The following is a 20,530-nucleotide window of genomic DNA, read 5'->3' as shown; positions in this document are numbered from 1 at the left end:
CCGCCCCCCCGGTGAAACTGCGCCCTGGCAATTGTCACCACACGCTAGTGGTACTAACAAGCCCTCGGAGAAGAATCCAGACATTTTCTTTATAGGCAGGGTAAAGAGTGTCTCTCGGATCATTATAAAGAACCCCAGATTCACCCTAGAGCTGGGTGGCATTGAGCTGATGGTCGTAGATGTAGGTACCTCAAACAAATTGATGCCTGCACAGTTTAACCAGCTGAGCTCTCACCCAAAGCTTAAAAATATAAACAAATGTCTCTGCTTTTGGCATAGCAGTGGTGCCAATAATGCTAGTAGGCTAAGTCTAATTAAGATTGGAGTATATTCATATAACCTGGATGTCCCAAGTCAAGGTGCATAATTATTAATCTTCACGATTTGACTAGCTGTTCCAGTCGCTGGAAAACAATTCTTAGGATGACCTGCATAACAATGACAAAAGAAAACTAGTTGTACTAGTGTTAGTGTACATTGTTACTATGGCGAGGAGGAGGTTCACTAGTGAGTCAACAACCATAATACGTAGGGGTACTTAGTTACAGCCCACAACTTCCATAAATTGTATGCAATCTACGGAAATCTACCTAAGATTAATTTTGTTACATTTTGTCTCAATTAGATAGGTCTCTGATTCGTTGGATCATGTATGTCCCTTTAATATTTACAATGTATAGATAATTCTTCTGTGAAAGAAAGTTTTCGCAAGTGAAAATGTCAGCATGCCGGGCCCTGTTGCTTCAAAACATAAAGCACGTACTTCCGTCAAGAGTGCAGTTTACAGAACTTTATGAATCGTAGCTCATTTGCAGAGCCGGTTTCGTTTAGTTGCATGAGAGATGAAAGTCGGAAACTGATTGGGCACAGACAACTGCCAATACGGAAGTGCTACGGTCGGGGGATTTCCCAATGGAAGTTCCCAGCTGAACGAAAAGTTTACAACCAGTCAAGTCGTGCTCAGTTGCAGACCGCACATCAGAGTGTAGCAGATGTTTATAAATGTACTCCTGTCACGGTTTCAACGAAGAATGAGACTGAAGAGCGTTTTTCAGAGACAGTACGAAGGTAACCAACATTTTTATATTTTGAGGTTGTAATTTTGACGGATTGAAAGCACTATTACATCTGGAAGGCTTGTTCACGTTTCTGGTTGTTCGTTTCACTGCAGCACGCAACCTTTACAAGAAATACGTATATGTTGGTTAAGTATTGATAAACCTTATGTTTTTTCCAGGTTTGCGTCAAGATTATCTATGTTTAATGTAGAAAAATTGCCTATTTTACACAATACATTACACCCGCTAGTGAAAAAGTGCGATATGACAAATTACATAGAGCTATACATTTCAAAGCTTTATGATAATTCATTTGTTTATATAATACACGTGGGTAATACTTTTTTGGGGTGATTTAGAAGTAAAGCAAATTGACTGACAGCCTGTTTAGCACGATATACCGGTTTCTGCCTACAAAACGTATTGGAAGTCGTCTTTATTTCTAAATGGCTAATTCTGAGAACACAGTGTTTGTTTCTGCTTATAGTGGTTGATTTTTTTGGTTGGTGATTTGTAATTCCTTAGATTGGGACTGAATTATGTAGAATCAGACCACGTGATGATACACCATATGTACATTCAACAATACTTCTGGGATAGAGTAACTGTGTTTAAGTTTAAGTGTTAGACGATTGAAAGAAGTATGTAGCAAGCTTTCTTTCTAGAAAGAATAACCGCTAAAACGCAAACAGGGTGAGATTCAATAAACGGTTTGAGATTCTGTCTGTGCTGCAGCCAAGCTTCCTCAATTGGAAGGTACACTCCGTCCAAGAGACGAAGGTAACAACTTCCTTCATTGGGCTTCGACGGTAAACTTTTGAAGACATTAATGAACTAAACTGCATTTCGAAAGAAATAGAGTACATGGACCCTCAGAAACCGTAGTTAATTAAAGAAATTATGTTTTGCAAATAATTATGGGGACTTCAGGCCAAATGTACAAAAATTAGTAATTGCGATATACTAACCCATCCGCAATTAGGAATATGGTTGTGTAACGCCTAACCCCCCTCCCGCAATCTACCCAAGACCCAACGTGTGGTGGGTACCCTCCCATTCCCTTCTCCCCAAACATTACATACTTCAGACACCACAACTTCTTTGGATTAGGGGTCGTAGACCTGGCCGTATTTATTACAAAATTAATAACATTCAAAATGATGATTATTTACATTATGTACAATACGCAGAAAGTCCAATACATGGATAGGTACTAGGTGTTCATTGACTAACTTTAATATATCTCTTATACATATCCATTCCTATTTTATACTAAATGCTGAACATGATTTACTTTCTGCGTGACCCTGTTAGAGCCTACAGTAACGTCAATGACTTGCAGCCCCAGCTCAAAATCTAAAAGCTCCCTGCCTCCCACCAGAACGATGTTGCGAAGGGGGTCCAGCTTACCGGAAATATACCTCCCCCGTGCCCCCCATATGCCCAGACCCTCAACTCCATGACAGGACCCTGTAATCATGCGTTCATGCGCCCTAGAGCGCATGTGCGTGCGGTGGTGGCCACCAGGCCGACTGGAAGCATGGCTCCCCAGCCTCTGCACCCGTCCAACCTACTGGCTGAAACTGCCCCTTGGAGTGAGTTCTATGAGAGAGACCACAGACTATGCTCACCAATCATGACCTTACCGCCTGACCAGGGAAACACATAAATAAGACAAAATTATTTTCCTGCAAAATTAAAAAATGATTAATATTTTATTCCTAACCGTTAAAGCACAATAAAACAGTTTGACATATAGTGGCTCCTGAAAAGAAAACCGCTCCCCTAACAGAGAAAAACCATATTTTACAAGAAATTATCTGCTTTAGGGGATGGTGGGTGGGGAAACAAAAGTTAAGAGCGGGCCACCCCCTGGCCTGGACCAGACAAAGACAGGCGTTGCGTCCTGTAGCAAAGGAGCAGCGGAGCGAAGAGAAAACCTTCCTGCTCCGCTCCCCCTTTTAACGCCTGAGATGAGGCAGACCGGTTTAAATAGGTCTGCCCCTTAAGTTGCACGGCCGCCACCCAACCCGGAAGCACTTTCAAGTGCTTCCGGGTCAGGCTGCCACTCACGCGGATTCGGTGAACCCTTGGCGGAGGTTAGCGGCTGCACCACTGTTGTGTGCTGGCACCGACCCCTCCCTCCCCTGACTACCGGGGGGGGGGGCGGCGTGACCGCCATAATGGCGGCAGGCTCGATGCTGAGCACGCCTGTTCAATATGGTTGTGTACCGCCTAAACCCCCTCCCGCAAACTACCTGAGACCCAAAGTGTGGTGGGGACCCTCCCATTCCCTTCTCCCCAAATATTACATACTTCAGACTCCACAACTTCTTTGGATTAGGGGCCGTAGACCCCGGCCGTATTTATTACAAAATTAATATCATTCAAAATGATTATTATTTACATTATGTACAATACGCAGAAAGTCTAATACATGAATAGGTACAAGGTGTTCATTGACTAACTTTAACATGTCTCTAATACATATCCATTCCTATCTTATACTAAATGCTGAACATGATTTACTTTCTGCGTAACCCTGTTAGAGCCTGCTGCAAGGTCAGTGACTGGTAGCCCCAGATCCCAATCTAAAAGCTCCCTGCCTCCCACCAGAGCGATGTTGCGAAGGGTGTCCAGCTTAATGGAAAGATACCTCCGCGGGCCCCCCCTATGCCCAGACCCTCAACTCCATGACAGGACCCTGTAATCATGCGTTCATATCCCTTGAGCGCGTGTGGGGGTGGCCACCAGGCCGACTGGAAGCGTGGCTCCCTGGCCCCCGCAGCCATCCAACCTATCGGTTGAAACTACCCCTTGGAGTGAGTTCTATGAGAGAGACCATAGACTATGCTCGCCAATCACGACCTTACCGCCACATGCCAGCATAGTTGACTGACTATCTGGCCTCCCCCTCTGCTCAGCCCAAAGGTCATGTCCTGCGCCTTGCGCCCTCTAGCCATGCTAGAATGTCCTCTATGAAAGACTGGTTCCCTTTAGTTGGGAGGTGAATCCCATCGTGCAAAAAGAAATGGTCGCCCCGTATGTACTCATGTCCTATTGATCCCAGCTTGGGGGTCCTGCACAGCTTTTCCATCTTGTTGATCCTCTTTACCGAGTGATTCAATGCCTGTACTGACTCCCCCCTCTGCACTGGAATCTCAGGATCATGTGAGACCAGACTATAATCGCCTCGGGGCATCTCCTAGCCAGCCGTCCAACCTCAGTGAGCAGTTCTTCGCCAAACTCCCTAAGCGTCATGTGCACCAGGTCATTACCCCCAAAGTGTAAAATACAGACCAAAGGTTGCCTCTTGCTGTTATGCAGCGCGCGCGTGCGCCATCCGATCCCTGAAATGCTTAATGCGCAGACCACCCTGCCCATGAAATATCAAATCGGCCCCGCTTGTCGTGCCCTAGCCTTAAATGCATCTGTAAAGAAATGGGTTAGTCGGTGAACGTACGAATGATCGATGATCCAGACGTCCCGTTCCTTCTGGGCCCAGGCGTGAGCTTGCGCCATGATGCGTGCTGTGCATTCCTGTACTGATGATTGTTGACCTCCTGCGTGGCAGGATGGCAGTGCTTTTGTCGTGCGTTCCCGTGGTGCTCATTGTTGGCCTCCTGCGTGGCAGGTTGGTGCCGCCTGTGCCTTATGAGGATCCACTGCATGCTCCTCCCCTGCGTTGCAGGTTGAAGAAACTGCAAAGTTCAAAACAGGTGAAAAACAACCATCAGCTGACCACTCTGTACTTGATCACAGCATATGTAAGCGCATGTAGCATTTATAACAGTTTGATGACCATCTTCCTATCCTTTGGACCTCAGTCCTGCTAAGCTCTATGGCAAATGCTTCAGTAGCGGCCCCCATTCTAAAGGAGCGAGATCCAAATGCTGCTGGATCCATATTGGCCTTCTTCCTCGCTATCCCCAAAACCCTCCTGAACTGAAAATTGGTGAGAGGAGTGCCATTGGCATGAATGAAACGAGGCCCCCCGCAGCCCTTGGTCTTTGTGCCATGAATGCCTCCAACCAGGAGACCGGGCAGCAAGGGCTGCCCCTAGACCAGTGTAGTATTAGGCCTTCCCCCCTGCCCTCCTGATCAGTTTTTGATCTGGGGAGTGATATCATAACTGACTCCTCCCCCACTTTGACATGCCCTACCTGCAAGCCCCCCTGCCAGTCCCTTTTGTTCCTTGCAACCAATTCACCCACCCTGAATGTCCCATAGAAGGCTAAGCAGAATGCCGCTTGGAACATAGTGGCCTCCCCTGGAAAACTACAGACATGTGCTAAGACCTCCATTAAGCTGGCCAGAATGTTAATCCCAATTGGCCTTCTCTCGTCGGGAGGGCCCCCCTGCAGACACTGCCATCCTTTAAGGGCTTGGCCCACCATGAAGGCACCTGTTGGATTACCCCCCCTTTTGATTGAGCAAAAAAGGATATGGCTGCGACATACCGCCTTGCTGCTGCTGCAGGGCGCCCCTCCTCCCTCATAGCCCTTAAGTATGAAACCAAGCAACCAATCTCCTGCCAGTTTTGCTCCCAGTGGTCCCTCAAATAATGGAAGTATGCCCAAAACGCCCCTTCATATGCCTTCCTGGTCCTGAGTGTTATGCTAACTGCCACGAGGTTCGGTAGCTGCGGGCACCAAGCTGCCAAAGTTGCTCTGGGAAGGGCGTTGGCATGGCCGCTGCGTCTGGGTGGTTGGACCTGAATGCCTGCATCTTAAAACGAGGAAGGCATCCGCTGCGTTATTGAGCACCCCTGGCACATGTTTAGCCCTAAACAATGAATTCATTTTCATGCATCGCAGTATTATTTCCTTCAGTAGACGCAGTATCATGCTACAGTTTGCTGTCTGAGTATTAATGCATTGAACTACTGCCATATTGTCTGACCAGAATACAACACTTTGGTTTCCCAATTGATCAGGCCAAACTGACAGAGCCACCAGGATGGGAAATAGTTCTAGAAAACTTATGTTGGTTGTTAACCCCTCCTCTTCCCACCAGGTTGGCCACCGCTGTGCCACCCAAGCTGAACACAGGATGGCACCAAAACCCTTGCTTCCAGCCGCATCCATCATTAGCCCCATCTGTGGGCAAGACCTGGAGGGGCTGGGCCACACCACCCTCCTATTGAAATCACGCAGGAATGCCTGCCATATTTGCATGTCCTGTTTGACCTCGCTGGTGAGCCTGGTGTGGTGGTGTTTCTGCTGCAGTCCTGACATTGCTTGTGCGATGGTGCGTGAAAACGTGCGTGCCATGGGTATTATCCTGAGAGCAAAATTCAACTGATCCACCACTTGCTGCAGCTGGTGAAGAGTGACCTTCTCCTTTCCAAAGCAAAGCTGTAATGCTTTCACAAATGCCTCCACCTTCCCCACTGGCAACTGTGACACCCCTTGTACTGAGTCCAATTCTATACCTAGAAATTCTAATGTTGTGCTTGGCCCACTGTTGTGCCCTTTACTAGTGGTACTCCCAGTTCCTGTATGAGTTAACAAAACTGTAGCAATGCCCTCCTGCAGGTGTTAGAGTCTGGTGGGCCCAGGAACAGAAAATCATCTAGGTAGTGCATCACCTTGGTGTGTCCCGTTGCTTGTTTGAAAACCCACTCCAAAACAAGCATTTACAATGCAATGGTCTCGGCATCATTAAAGGTAGAGCTATTGGCATTGCTCATGACATTTCGTTTTTTTTAAAAAATAATCAATGGCATTGTCATTTACATTGCTCCCGAACTTCCGGTTACGGGATGTGCATGCTCACGGCTGTCGTGGGGCAGGACTTCCTGGGACTTCCGTCTACTGCGAGAGTAGCGGTGGCAGCAGAAGTCAGGAGTGGCGGCTGATGCGGTAAGTGGGGCAGGGGGGAGGGAGGAGTGTGTGTGTATGTATGTATGTATGTATGTGTGTGTGTGGTGTCCCAAGTGATGTGGTGGTGTCCCCGAGTGCTGCCCCCGAGTGATGTGGTGGTGTCCCCAAGTGACGAGTGGTGCCCCTGAGTGATGTGGTGGTGACCCAGAGTGGTGTGGTGGTGTCCACGAATGAAGTGGTGATGTCCCCGAGTGAAGTGGTGGTGTCCCCGAGTGATGTGGTGGTGTCCCCGAGTGATGTGGTGGTGTCCCCGAGTGATGTGGTGGTGCCGCCAGAGTGATGTGAAAATCGAACTTCTGATGCACAGACTTGAGAACACAAAGGTATAATGGGGGGAAATTAAACCTTCAAGCCCCAGAATACAACAATTTTGCTGGCTAAAATATTGTGCAATTTTCCAGCACTGCAGTCACCAGGATCATCTGTGAAAGATGTTCAGACAAAACAATATCTAGGACATGTCAACATTACCAGTGGTAGGCTTACAGAAGTAAACCATTGTTTTTCCCGTGGCAGCCACACTTGTAAAAGACCTCTAGGGCTGAGGATTGTTCAGGGGCACGACTGATTTGCTCCTGAAAAGTCGGCAGGCTGTTTCAGATTTAGTAACATCTCCTACCAGTGAATGAATTACAGTTAAAAGGCTGGAGGGGATGCGGTATAACCAGACACATGACACTTCTGAACCTTACCAGGCAACAGAGAAAAGGCAGATTCAGTGGCGCCCCAAGAACCTCATACATCTGACTGATTTCACCTTAGCGCTACTGCAACATATGATGAAAATGAAGAAAACATGCACAAACAACCCAGGCTGCTTGCAGAGAACCTTTCATTCTGAGGAGTCTCTTCATGATATTGTCAGATAACTAATGTTTATTACTGTCCAATTCATCCAACTCTTTTTATTAACCTCAAAAGGATGAAAGGCTGAGTGGACCTGTGACTATAGAGGCCAAAGTTGACCTCTGCAGTGGATGCAAGAGACCTCTGAGCTACCAGCACTGGCTTAATTCAATACATTTGACATAGTAAAATACTGTAACTAAAATACATATTTTAGCCCTTGTTTACTCCATCTGTGAGCCTAGTGCCCATGTACTGTTTTTGCAAACCGTTTTAAGATGGAATTAATAAAGGTAAGAACAAGCCACTGATGTAGGGATCAAAAGTTAGCAATTGAAGATTCACACCTTCATTAACCAATGATGCTAAACTTACATACATCTATCTCTCTAAGGGGCAGTATTACAAGTGGGGCAGTAATCAGGAACTTATAATGAAGCCCTAAAGACCAAAACAAACAGGACTGCACGTGAAATTGTGTTGACTATAATTCAGGTTTAAGAAGCGCGGGTACTCAATACATTCCTAACTATCCTCAGATCACTACCTAAAAACATATGTTCATGTTTGAAACACAATTGAAATGGCGTTCTCTGAACAAAGGACAATTGCAGCAGAGTTCCCTGCCCACGTCGTATGAACCAAGTTCAGCAAAAGTGACGCCGAAGTCCTATTCATTTTGACTTGTACAGAGAACAATCTACACGTTAACATTTATTTCCTTATGATGCAGAATGCGTTTCTTGTGTTTGTGAATAATGCAAGAGCCCTTCGGCCTTACCATATAAGCCACAAGCGTGTTACTGGACCATTTGAGAGGACAGCACTTAGAGGTCTCCGACTCAGAAGCAAACAAACTTTCTGAAAGTGAGCACTGTGACCTTAAGGACCTTCCCTAGAAGCGAAGCAATCACTGTTAGACTCAATTGTAAAACGTTCACGAAGTGAATGTTTCACCAAGAAATAAATAATCACCCGGAAATATTGTGCGCAATGCAGGTACAATTCCAAATTGGAGAGGCTCGCGCTTCAATGAAATCGTCGTATTCCGGCCGCCCCGGAAGTCAGGCACGGTCGCCTGTGACGGGGGCGGGGCCACGTCCAGACCGGAAGAGGAGGCAGGCGGAGTCAATGCGTCTCGCGGCCCGGGGCTCCTGTGAGCGGTGTGGAGCCCTGGGGCCGCGCTAGCAGGAGGTTGGGCGCCGCGTGCTGAGAGAAGAGTCCCCGACATTGGCCAGGTAAGTTACAAAAGGCTGGGGGGGCTTGGTGCACGTGTGTGTGTGTGTGTGTGCGCGTGTATGCTTGTGTGTGTGTGTGTGTATGTATGTGTGCGACGGTGAAGGCGGGGGAGGGAGGGGGGCCTCGGTGCACTTGTGTGTGTGTGTGTGTGTGTGTGTGTGTGTGTGCGCGCGCGTGTGTGTATGTGTCAGGGGGGTGTCTCTGTATGTATGTATGTGCGTGCGTGCATGGGCACTTGTGTGTGTGTATGCGCATGCGTGTGTGGTGCTTGAGCTTCCCAGGAGACAGCGCCTGGCCACAGCGCGCGTTCACGTTTCAAATCGGCTCCAAGGATGCGCGCGGCCGGAACTGTCTCCTGGGAAGCACACTCGCTAACAAAAGATCTCGGCGAGACGCGCTTCCGCGCGTTGAGCCGAGACCTAAAGATACAAAACTTTTCAAAGTACGCACATGACACTGAGCAGCTCATGGGCATGCACTTGTCTACTTAATACTCCCCTCAGAATTGAAAACCTAACAGATGGAAGTCAAGGGGATGAACTGGCAACAAACAGAAAGCAGATTCAATGTTGGATTTAGCCAATAGTGTGCCCCCTCCCAAATCCCTTAGGATCTCAACCGCTTGGTCAAAAGAGGAGTACTTTATACTGCATAAGGCACCGTCAATGGCATCATTCAGGGACTGACCCCTGAGGGACGAGAGATTATGAATCAACCTGTACTCTCCCTGTTCTTTTTTGGAGACCACTCCCAGTGGGGAGCAGACAAAATTGTGCATGGGTGGGTCCTTGAATGGGCCAGCCACCCTCCCCAGCCTTACCTCCTTCTCAATTTTTGAAGCTGCCACCCCCTTGTTGTTCCTAACTGATACTTGATTCCTGCAGAGTGACACCCCGGCGTACCCAGGCGCAGGGATCCTGAAACCTTTTATGAAACCTTCCCTAAGGGTTTTTGTCGTGTCTGAACAGTGGTATTTGTTTAGCCAGGATATCATGGCACTCATTATCACAGGAGATCAGGCCTTGGTAAGGGACAAGCTTTCAGTCCTGCTTCCTGCCCCCTTTCTCTCTTGTCTTCTTAAAACATTTTGTTTCAGGGTGGGAGAAGTTGCCACAGAATGCACATGCATGTCTGAATTTATATGTTCCTGCTGGCCTGTTATATGTGCGTTTGTTAAAATCTCAACCAGCCCCCACCTTCTTTCCCCCGCCCCCTGTCTGCCCGTGTGGGCTTGCGCGAAAGGACTGCCCCCGAAACGTGTCTTGCGAATTTCCCCTTGTGTTTTCCTGTGGGGCCTGGAAGTGGTTCAGGTGAATGATCATGTCATGTTGGTTCCAACACAAGGAGGAATCTGAAGCCTTAGCTCTCCTAAACTCTTTGTCATAGCCTTTCCACCCCTGACCTCCTTACTTATCATGGGCGCACGTGATCCTGTTCTGGTAACATGCCATCGCAGAACAACGTTCTGGAAAACGCTCACATATAACTGCCATATAAGTAGAAAAAACCCTTATCCAGTTCACCAGATTTTCTTCCACCCTGTACTTTAGCAATATATTTGACCATTCCCTGGGATGAGTCCATTCTTCCCTGGGATGAGTCCATTCGTTGTTTCTCTTGGCCTCCTCCCTTTCAGCCTCGTCTATCAACTGCGAAAATATGTTAACATAAGCACCCTTCCAGATTTTCTCCTTTGTTTCTTGTGAAAGATGCCTCCCCAGGTGTTCCCTAGATGACTGTATTTCCCCTAAACCCAGTGGTGGCATGGACTTTGAATTACCAATTGGACAGGTGGAGGAACTCCGCCATCCCCCACCGGGGTTGTACCCCCTGGAACCCCCCCTCAGCCCCCCCGCCGGTGCTGCCGGCCCTTCGCTTGGCTTAGCCTTGGTGAGCTCTGCAATTCTTCTTCTGGCTTTCACAGTTGCATCCCCTACACTCCCAGACATCCCGCAGCGGGAGACTAGTTCCCCACTTTTTCCAACCATGGGAGTAAAGCTGCCAAATTAGCCACCATCTCTGGTTGGGCTGGGCTGATCCCATCAGGATGTACCCCTTGTGGGACAGGGGCGGGCTGCGGTGGGGTATTATCATTGGGCGTGACTGATGCCGAGGATGGGGCAGGTGACGGCCCGCTTGGGGTAAGTGGTGCCGGTGCTGCTGGTTCTGGGAATGGCACAGGTGACTGCACACTTGGTATGATGGGTGCGGGTGCTGCTGGTTGCGAGGTTTGCCCCCCTCCCGGAACTGTCCCCAGACCCCCGTCCGTGACCCTCTGCTCCCCCCTACCTTTCCTGGCTCTCTTTTTCCTGGCCAATGGCGGAGAGTAGAGCTTGGGGGAACTATAGGTTGCCTGGCTCTGCTCCCTGATGCCCCATCCAGCCCCTTAGTTTTTTGCCGTAGTTTTGTGTTTGCTTGGCCCATCACTGCCATTTCCCGTAAAAAAAAATCCATAAATACTTCCATGCGGGAGGGCTGTTCACCCCGATTTGCCTTAGGGGCCATTATAAGCTTTTAACGCCTTCAACACTAAATGAACTTCAGTGGTCACCCTCTGACCCTCGGTCTGGGATACTCAAACCCTTACCTGACAGTTGTAGTAGCCGCCAGCCAGCCCAGCACCCACGCAACTGGAGCCATTTCCCACCAGTTAACTTAGTGGGGCAGGTGAGTGAAAACTCTAACCCGCGTGGCTCCCGGCGGCAATGGTAATGCAGCTTTCCGGTGCTGCCCTCCAGCACATCCTGCCAACGAAATGCTTTGCCTGTAAAACCAGTCAAATGGTGTCTAGGCTCCTCCTTTCCTGTGCCTTCTCTTGATACCTGGAGCACAATCAGGAAGGGAAAAAGGTGGAAAAACACGCGCTTCCCCGCTTCCTTTAAACCCAAAGTATCCCCTTCACAACCACGCCAACCGACCTCTCCCGGTCGCTGTGCCCGTGGCCTAACAGTTCGCAACACCACTAGCCCCCCTTGCTACCAACTCGCAGTACTTGCTCACCCAGAAAACCCCCCTGGCTTTCTACGCTTGATGCTTGCCTCCCCCGGATATTTATCCATCGACTGGCTTCAGCTCTTTCAGAAGGAGCATAACCGCATAAAAAGAAGTTATGTTCTCTTGCCAGAGACTGCTGTGACTGTGTGCTTTTTGAAACCATAAAATATTATTGCTTTTTGCCAATATCTGTTATAATGGTGAGGGTCTGGCAGCTCCTACAAAGTTTTACAAAAACCATATCAAAACAAGATACGCATTGACAAAACCAAAAGGCTGACCACCAATATCAGACCTATTGGCTTTGCCAATGCTTGTTTATTATCATATTTCCCGTTATCTTGTTGAAACTGGTTGCACTGACTTTCCATTATGAATATTTTTTGTAATACTAGCATGCATCAACATATTTTACTAAATGATGCTTCAAAGAAATGTTACCTACATTTCACAGTAGCAAAACACTTTTTTTCCTAGTTGCAATTTTTTGTGAACATTATATTTTGAAAGCAAAAGATCATCAATGTTGCTTTCAAGCTTCTGCAGATATTTGCATTTAATTAGAGCATTCTGGGAGCATTGTATGTATCCTCACATTGTTAAACTTTGCAAATGCATGTACGCATTTTTACCACGGAAGGACTTTCAGTAGTAAAGTTTGAGCGTATAGTTCCCTAGAGCACTCACTCAAATAAGATAGGCTTTGTATTAATGAACAATAAATACAAGTTGGAACTGCATTACCATATGGACACAAATATTACCTTAACTTCAGAAAAAGACCTTCCCTGATTGATAATGTGAGATTGTAAACTGGCAGCCAAAGGGTTTATGCTACAGGGGGTTGGGCTTACTTGACCCAAAGAAAAAATAAACATGAAAAATTGTTGTCTTTGACCCCAAACAATATTCTGGGAGTTGCACTATAAGATGTCCACACCCCTGTAGTGCGACGCAGATTGAGCTTAGAAAGAACGCTGTTTACCTCAGGAACACAACAGCAATTAAGACATCAGAACCGGATATTATTTTGGAAAGTCCGAACTCCTCGCTGCACTGTACAGAACAACTCACTTGTGGCATGACATAGAGCACCTTACTGCAGGCTAGCTAAACGTAATGCAGTTGCGGTAACCTGGGTGCACCTGTGCACTGATTAGCATGAGCACGCTTTCTCACCAGATGCCTTTGAGTGCACTGAACATTGAGCACACGGTGTGCACTGCATCTCCATTCTTGCAGCAGGAGCACCAGATAGCCCCTCAGTGTGATGTTTCACTCTGGTAGATGACAGGACGGGGTTGTTGCGTGCTCTTGGTATAGGTACTTATGTTGTCAGTCAATCAATATGTATCACTTCCGGCAATATTCTGAGCTCCATCTTAGACTAAAATGGCGAGAAACCACTTAATTCACCGAACATTCAAACAAGAAAAACTAGATTCTGCCTTGACGCCAGCATCCTTGTTTTAATGGCTGTGAAAACCAGGCGAAGTGAAGCACATAGGTAAAAACACATCGTAACCAGTATTTGTGAAAAGCGCTCTCAAATAAAAAAGTAGGGCAGAAATAATGCAATAAAATGGCTGTGTGTATTGTTTGAAAGAAGTAGGACCGTGCACTCGAGGATGACTAAACACCAGAAGAGGGATGACGTATGAATGCACTTAACAAATGTGGAGAACGACAATTGGAGCAACGATTGTTCCACCCAATGGGAAGCCTATGGGTGGGCTGAAGCCCACAACAGTAGGTAGAGCATGTCTCGGTTCGAGACAGCGCGCTACTTGTATTAATGTGATTAATGTGGAGATTTTTTCACCGGAGAGCACTGAAATAAAGCCATTAATTCTACTAAATATGAGGTTTCTCACGCCGAATTCAGGACTGTTGGAATAGATTGTAGGATTCAATCTACTTGTTTCCACTTCATATCGCCGCAGGAGGTGTTTCTTAGAAATCTCTAGTTTAATCAAAAAGGGACTAGCTGTTTTTAGGGGGGGGTGTTTGACAAGATTAGTATTGCAATCTAAGTGACTCAATCTTGTTTTGTCAAGGGGGTTGTGGCACCTGATGGGTGTCTTTATAAAGCCCTCACCCACCAACCTAGTTGGTGGCATGCTTCATCATCGGGCCCACCCAGTGACACCTAACGTGTCCCGGGTGTGCTACGACGCCTGGTTACAGCGGAGCAGGTATGTCACTGTGTGTGCGGTGAAGGGTGAAAAAGTTTGTGAATTTAAAACGGCTTGGCGGAGGTCCCAGTACCCGGAGGGTAAAGAAACTTTAATGCCTGGGCCTCCGTCAGTGGTTAAAAATAAGGCAGAGGGACGTTAGAGGCGAGTTACGACCTCCCACGTCCTTTAGTGAGTCAACATGTTTCAGCCAGTGCCTTATGAATATGCTGGCTTTCTTCAGGACAAGAATTAAAAAGTGTGTGCAGTTAAAACTAGTGGGTGTGTGGTACAGACTATGTGTCTACACGCCCTAAAGTGTATCTATGTGTGCGAAGGAGGCACAACAGGTCCAAGGCAGGCTCTGGCCAGTAATCCTGACCAACCCCTTGCCACTTCAATAACCTTGAGGAGAAAACTTTCTAAAACTAGCGTGGTCTTGAGAAGGGAATCCCCCCTCTCACACATAGATACACTTTAGGGCGTGTAGACACATAGTCTGTACCACACACCCACTAGTTTTAACTGCACACACTTTTTAATTCTTGTCCTGAAGAAAGCCAGCATATTCATAAGGCACTGGCTGAAACATGTTGACTCACTAAAGGACGTGGGAGGTCGTAACTCGCCTCTAACGTCCCTCTGCCTTATTTTTAACCGCTGACGGAGGCCCAGGTATTAAAGTTTCTTTACCCTCCGGGTACTGGGACCTCCGCCAAGCCGTTTTAAATTCACAAACTTTTTCACCCTTCACCGCACACACAGTGACATACCTGCTCCGATGTAACCAGGCGTCGTAGCACACCAGGGACACGTTAGGTGTCACTGGGTGGGCCCGATGATGAAGCATGCCACCAACTAGGTTGGTGGGTGAGGGCTTTATAAAGACACCCATCAGGTGCCACAACCCCCTTGACAAAACAAGATTGAGTCACTTAGATTGCAATACTAATCTTGTCAAACACCCCCCCCCCTCCCCCCCTAAAAACAGCTAGTCCCTTTTTGATTAAACTTCATATAACCGGGGATATGGACTGGCTATCTGGTCCTCTCTCTCCCTCTTGATACACGACCATCTTAGAAATCTCTCTCATCTAACCTAGAGGCCTGATAGGATGTCATGGTCTCCAGTCTGTAATCCTGCGACCGTCATTACACAAACAGTAATAGTGATATAAAATAAAAAAATACTCACTACAAATCGCACCAGGTTTTCAGTTTGAACTAGTTGTTTCAGAGGGCTGTATAGATAAGAGTGACAGTCTTGTTGTGCTTCACACTGTGCGGAATATTTTTCAGTCAATGGCCACAATCTGACTTTATGACAGTGTTATGTTACAGTTATTTCTATAGCGCGCAACTCACCCAGGGGCATCTCGGCGCTTGACTAGAATTTTTTTTGCCTGAGACTTGAAACCAATAGTGTGATTAGAATAGAAAAGACAGTGGTCTCCATTGCGCTCATGCCATACTAAAGGAGAGAGGATGTGGATTTATGGCTAGAGCAGCTGAGTCTGAAACAGCTGAACCAGGTTCGAGTCTGGTGGGTCCTTCAAACATCCTGCGATTCTGGGCAAAAAAACAATGAATGTGTCAGTCTATAATGTCAGTCTATAATGCAATGGGTGCTCATGTAAAGTGCTCTGATAAATTTGGGTCTAGTTACCTCTATATAAAACTGCAAAATAAAAACTAACCTAAACTTTGCGTAACATTAACTTTTACAGGCTGTGTGGTGTTTTTGTGCTTGTGTCTGCATACGTTCCCCTACACCCGGGTCAGGCTTAGAAGCCTAAAATGGCTTCAATTTAGCTGTCTCCCGCTTGACATTGTTTAACTTGAAATCAATGGGAAATCAAAAACAAAATCTCCCACTTTCCTCATCTAAAATCTGTGCTTTAAATGGGCCAGTACTCACTGGTACTGAGTACCGGCACGTTTCAGTTTTCTCCCCTAGAGTACCAGAACTTCTCCTTGTGTCAAGAGAGTACCTGTACTCCTAGAGGCAAGCTGGAGTCAGACTGGAGTATGGGATTTCATGCAGAGCAGGTGCTCCTGAATACCTTCAGGGAAACGGGTCTGTGAGGCGCTCTGACAGTCAACAGTGAGTGTATTCCAGCGCTGGGTTGTTGCTGCTGCTGCTGCCTTACACTCTTGACAGCATGACAGGAGTAAGGAGATGTGGCCTGTCGGACAGAGCTACACACATTGGAACGTTTGCATTGTCAGTTAGAGTGTAAGGCTGTTGCGCTGGAATACACTGTCAGCGCACAACGCCTGTGGCCAAGTTCAGCTCATATGTACATTGCGCAATTAGTACTTTTTCGCAATTATATATATATATAGGGCACACTTGGCAGGAAGGTTTTAAAGCACTTTAAATGAGTAGTGCAAGTTCTGCACAAGAGCATACTTTATTTTGATTTTATGGCACAGAGAGCTGAAATCCCACCTTCTGCTCAACATCCTGTTATTTTGGGTGCTCTTCCCGTACCAAAAAAACAAAAAAAGATGTTTTTATTTAAAACTTCTGCTTCTCAAGTAAAAAAACTTTAATGCCCTCTGGCCAAGTTCGCGCAATATGAAACTGCAAAAAACACCAATTACGACGTGCACATATGAAGAAACTTGGCCGAAGGACACTAGAGCGCTTTTGCATAGAATAAGTAAATGCCACCACTGTTAAATACCTGCCTCGAAGCCACGCCCCTACGAGACCCACCCTAATAAATTTGGAGAGTATCGGTACTGTCGAAAATGTTGGCATGTGTTCGTCTGGCAGTTCTCGTGCCTTCTTCCAGCAGGTGGCAGGCAGGGTGGACTGTTGCGATACAGCATCCCTCTCTGGAGTTTTCATGGTTTCTTTATTATATCCGACAGTAAAACGATGCTTTTAGTGATTAAACGTACACTTCTTGTAGATCCAGCCCAAGTGCGGCTGCGTGATTACTTCCGGTTCATAACTCTAATGTTTCAACTGGGACTGTGTCTTCCTGGATGGTGAACTTCATTTTCCGGGGCGTTCCACTTTCTTTAAACCAATGGCAAAATTTATGGGGAAGTACTGCCATCAACACCCGCCTACAATCGTGCCTTCGCCTGTCAATCACTGCAAAAGTATTTTCACGAGTATCCCCATTCGAATTCATTTATTGAAGTTGTTTAGAGTCGAAAGCGAAGCACCTTCAGTTGGCAAATTAAGTTCTTCTGTCCTGTGGGGGAGGTAAGACCCAAACACGGAAGGCTCCCGTCTGAATTGGGAGGGTTGGCTTGCTTGTATGAAACAGTAGCAACTTCCTTGGCGAGAATGAATAAATAGCCGGACGCCCTTCTCGCGTATCAAACGAAAAGGCTTTATTTAGTAAGAAAGTAACACGAACGACCCTGTGGGGAAGAGGAATTACAATACAATTAGTATAATTTAGTAATGCCACTGCCCCTCGGCAGATATGTACCAAGAACAGCAAGCCTGATCTATGTAAACTTTGTAGCATTCGATTCCCTGATCACAAGATCTGCGATTCCAGAAATCTGGAAACTGCTGGCTTGAGACGTCAACCCCGCAATCTTAGTTTTTAAAACTTTTAACAGTTGAAATCAATCAATAAAATATACAGCACATCTATGGGCTACATGTTCGTTTTATTTGAGGGGGCATTTGGTAGCTCTCAGTAGAAGCCAATGTCGTATCTGTCAAGGCAACATTTAAAGCGTGAAAGTGCCAGCCTTTAGCTATTTAGCCACAGTTGTAATGAAGAAAGCGGAACTACAGGCCCGATCATAAACATTGTTATTGCCTTAACAGTTAAGCTGAGGTTTCCATAACATGGAGCAATTTGGTATACTTCTCTTTGACCCGTCATCTCCCACTACTGTTATGCCCGAACTTTTCCATCCCTTCTCTTAGCTTTCACTTACCCATCTAAGTCAATTGGTTTCAGAACTCTCATTTTGATTTTGTGAGACTCTCTTAGCGGTGTCCTCGTTCTATGCACCAAACGTGTTTCATGCTCCCAATGAAGTCATTTTCTTTCTGGTGCAATGTATAGGAGCATTGGTGGCTTGTGCGTTTTGGGTGTATCTATTGAGTCACCTGTTGTATGTATGGGATGTATGCAGAATTGGGGAGTGACCTGAAAGTCCAAAACAAACACCTTTTGTCAATTCATTAGCTATTAATTCTTGTGGATTTGTTGGATATTAGGTTAGTCTTGTGCTCCGAGAAAACTGAAGAATTTCCTCCATTTTCAAGTGGCAAAGTAATATGTTAATCTGACTTATGTGTAATTATTACGTGGAAAAAGAGGGATGAGGAAATCGGGAGTAGGAGGTTAAATATTGCGAGATAGGAAGGAGAAGTTAAACAGAATGAGAGAGACATTGTGATTTATGGGAACGGGATAAGTAACTAAGTTTTGATGTCGCGGAAAAGTTACTCCAAAGGAAACTGTATGTTTTGTAGTGAGAGGTATGGTTATTTTGCTGAGATTTAGTAGAGAATAAGGTGGCAGGGATGTGCAAGGATAGGGTAAACTCGGAGGAACAAAGGTATATAAAGGAAGGATTTTTAAGGAGAGTCTCGTTCACGTAGGGGGGGGGGGGGGAGCGAATAATCCCTAGCTATAAATAATTTTATTTTCATGCAGTTTTTTGGGGGAATGTTGAAAGACGATGCGATCTGAGGGAAGTAGAAAGAGTCGAAAGAAAAGACAAAAGTTGATTACCTGTGGATAGGTGATATAAGATGTTTCGTCTTAAGTTAGGTTGCTCTACATAACCCCTAATGGCGTCAGCACCATTTGTTCTCTTGCATATAGCCATTGAATATCACGGAAACTGTCAAACTTTGTACTTGTTTTTTTTTAATGTAAGATACGTCTGAATAGTGAGGTTAGGTATGTCTTTTTAGATTATGAGGAGTAGACAATAAGTGGGATTTGCTTTGATCATACTGGTAATATGAAAAAGATGCAGAGTGTTGAGTTTCTAGGGGCTCCCTAATTTTTGGGGTTGTTTGTTGAGGGAATCGCCAGTTTAGCACTTCTTTGATGTTAGAGGGTTCTAGAGGATATCACAGGAGGTGAGATTGTGTGGATTCATTGTTCGATCACATTGGAAATAACCGGATGTCAACCATCCCACAGAACTCTTAAGCGATTCTTAGTGGGTTTCATCTTTGCTGGTAGCAAAATTCAGAGTTTTACTGCTTGCACAGAGAAAGTAGTGCCACCAATGTTGTTCTTCCTCTAGGCAGGAATTATTAAGTGTGGTGCTAGTCTGGAACGTAATACGTTACTGGGTTGGGAATATTTTGTGATTTTTGCATCAATTAATTTTGGTCCTTTGCCATTAATAGCTCTGTGAGTGATATGCAGTAGTTTGAAAGAGGATCTTCTTGCTGTTGGGAGCCAGTGTAAAGTCTTCAGGACTGGACAGTTAGTGCTTGCAGGTATAATAACCATGGAGGAGAAGTAATGCCATTTGATTAAGGTTTATGTTTTAACTTATGTGTCACTGGGTCATCAGGGCGATTCAATTCATCTTGCAAAAAGAACAGGTGATTGACGGAATGCTGAACAATGCAAACATTCGCCCCCAGTCACGGATCTGGGTTTAATCCATCGTGTTTTTGCTCACCACACAACCGCAGTTTGGACCCAGCCATATGCAAACCAATCTTGACCCTGCTCCTAATGGGAACAGGCCAGCCCAAACTGTGAAGTCAATACCTCCCTGGACCAGAAACAAGCATCCCGGACCCGGTTTCAGGGTATCACCCCCTCATCAGCCAGGCTTGCTTCAATCCAGAAGCATCGTGAGCACGGATTCAACCTCTGGGCATACCCCTCCCTCTTAGGGCGACAAAAGCAAAAAGAACAGATGATGGATGAAATGCTGAACAATGCAAACATTCACATCTAGTCACATATCTGCTTTTAATCTATTGTTTTTTGCTCACCACGCCAAATCAGTCTTGATGTTTACCTGGACTGGAAACAAGCATTCTGGGGCCGATTTCGGGGTATAACCCCTCATCAAACAGGCTTTCTTGAATCTAGTGGTACAGTGAGCACAAGCGCGATAGAGCGGGAGAGCGAGACACGATTGAAGAAGCATTTAGCAAATTCGAGCGAGACCTATCAACATTGGTAAAAGTGGCTTCGTGGTGAGGAGGTTTTCCTCTTTCGTTTCACAGACCCATAATACAGCGTAAAAGTGGTTTCATGTTGAAAGGGGGATCAGGAGACACAAATAAAAAAGGAGATCACGAACTTTGATTAATGCTGCCTCTATTGTAGTTTATGAAGTGCAATCCCCTGATGAAGGTGCATAC

At 46.2% G+C, this 20,530-nt stretch overlaps 1 protein-coding gene across 2 annotated transcripts in view; it reads left to right on the top strand.

Moving 5' to 3' along the window:
• The first annotated feature begins 901 nt into the window (after positions 1 to 901).
• The window catches only part of TANK (TRAF family member associated NFKB activator), a 225,733-nt gene continuing 206,104 nt past the window's right edge, over positions 902 to 20,530 (top strand). The window contains exon 1 of one of the 2 annotated variants that reach the window (XM_086956619.1): positions 902 to 1,068. The gene's annotated coding sequence lies outside the window, so the exon portion shown is untranslated. Of the gene's footprint in view, positions 1,069 to 17,244; positions 17,420 to 20,530 lie in introns of those variants that run through there. The other variant, XM_086956620.1, reaches the window with a different exon arrangement.

This window comes from Lissotriton vulgaris, chromosome 2_1 (assembly GCF_964263255.1).
Source record: "Lissotriton vulgaris chromosome 2_1, aLisVul1.2, whole genome shotgun sequence".
In the NCBI taxonomy this organism is placed as follows: Eukaryota; Metazoa; Chordata; class Amphibia; order Caudata; family Salamandridae; genus Lissotriton; species Lissotriton vulgaris.
This window is presented reverse-complemented; position numbering and strand designations above follow the sequence as displayed.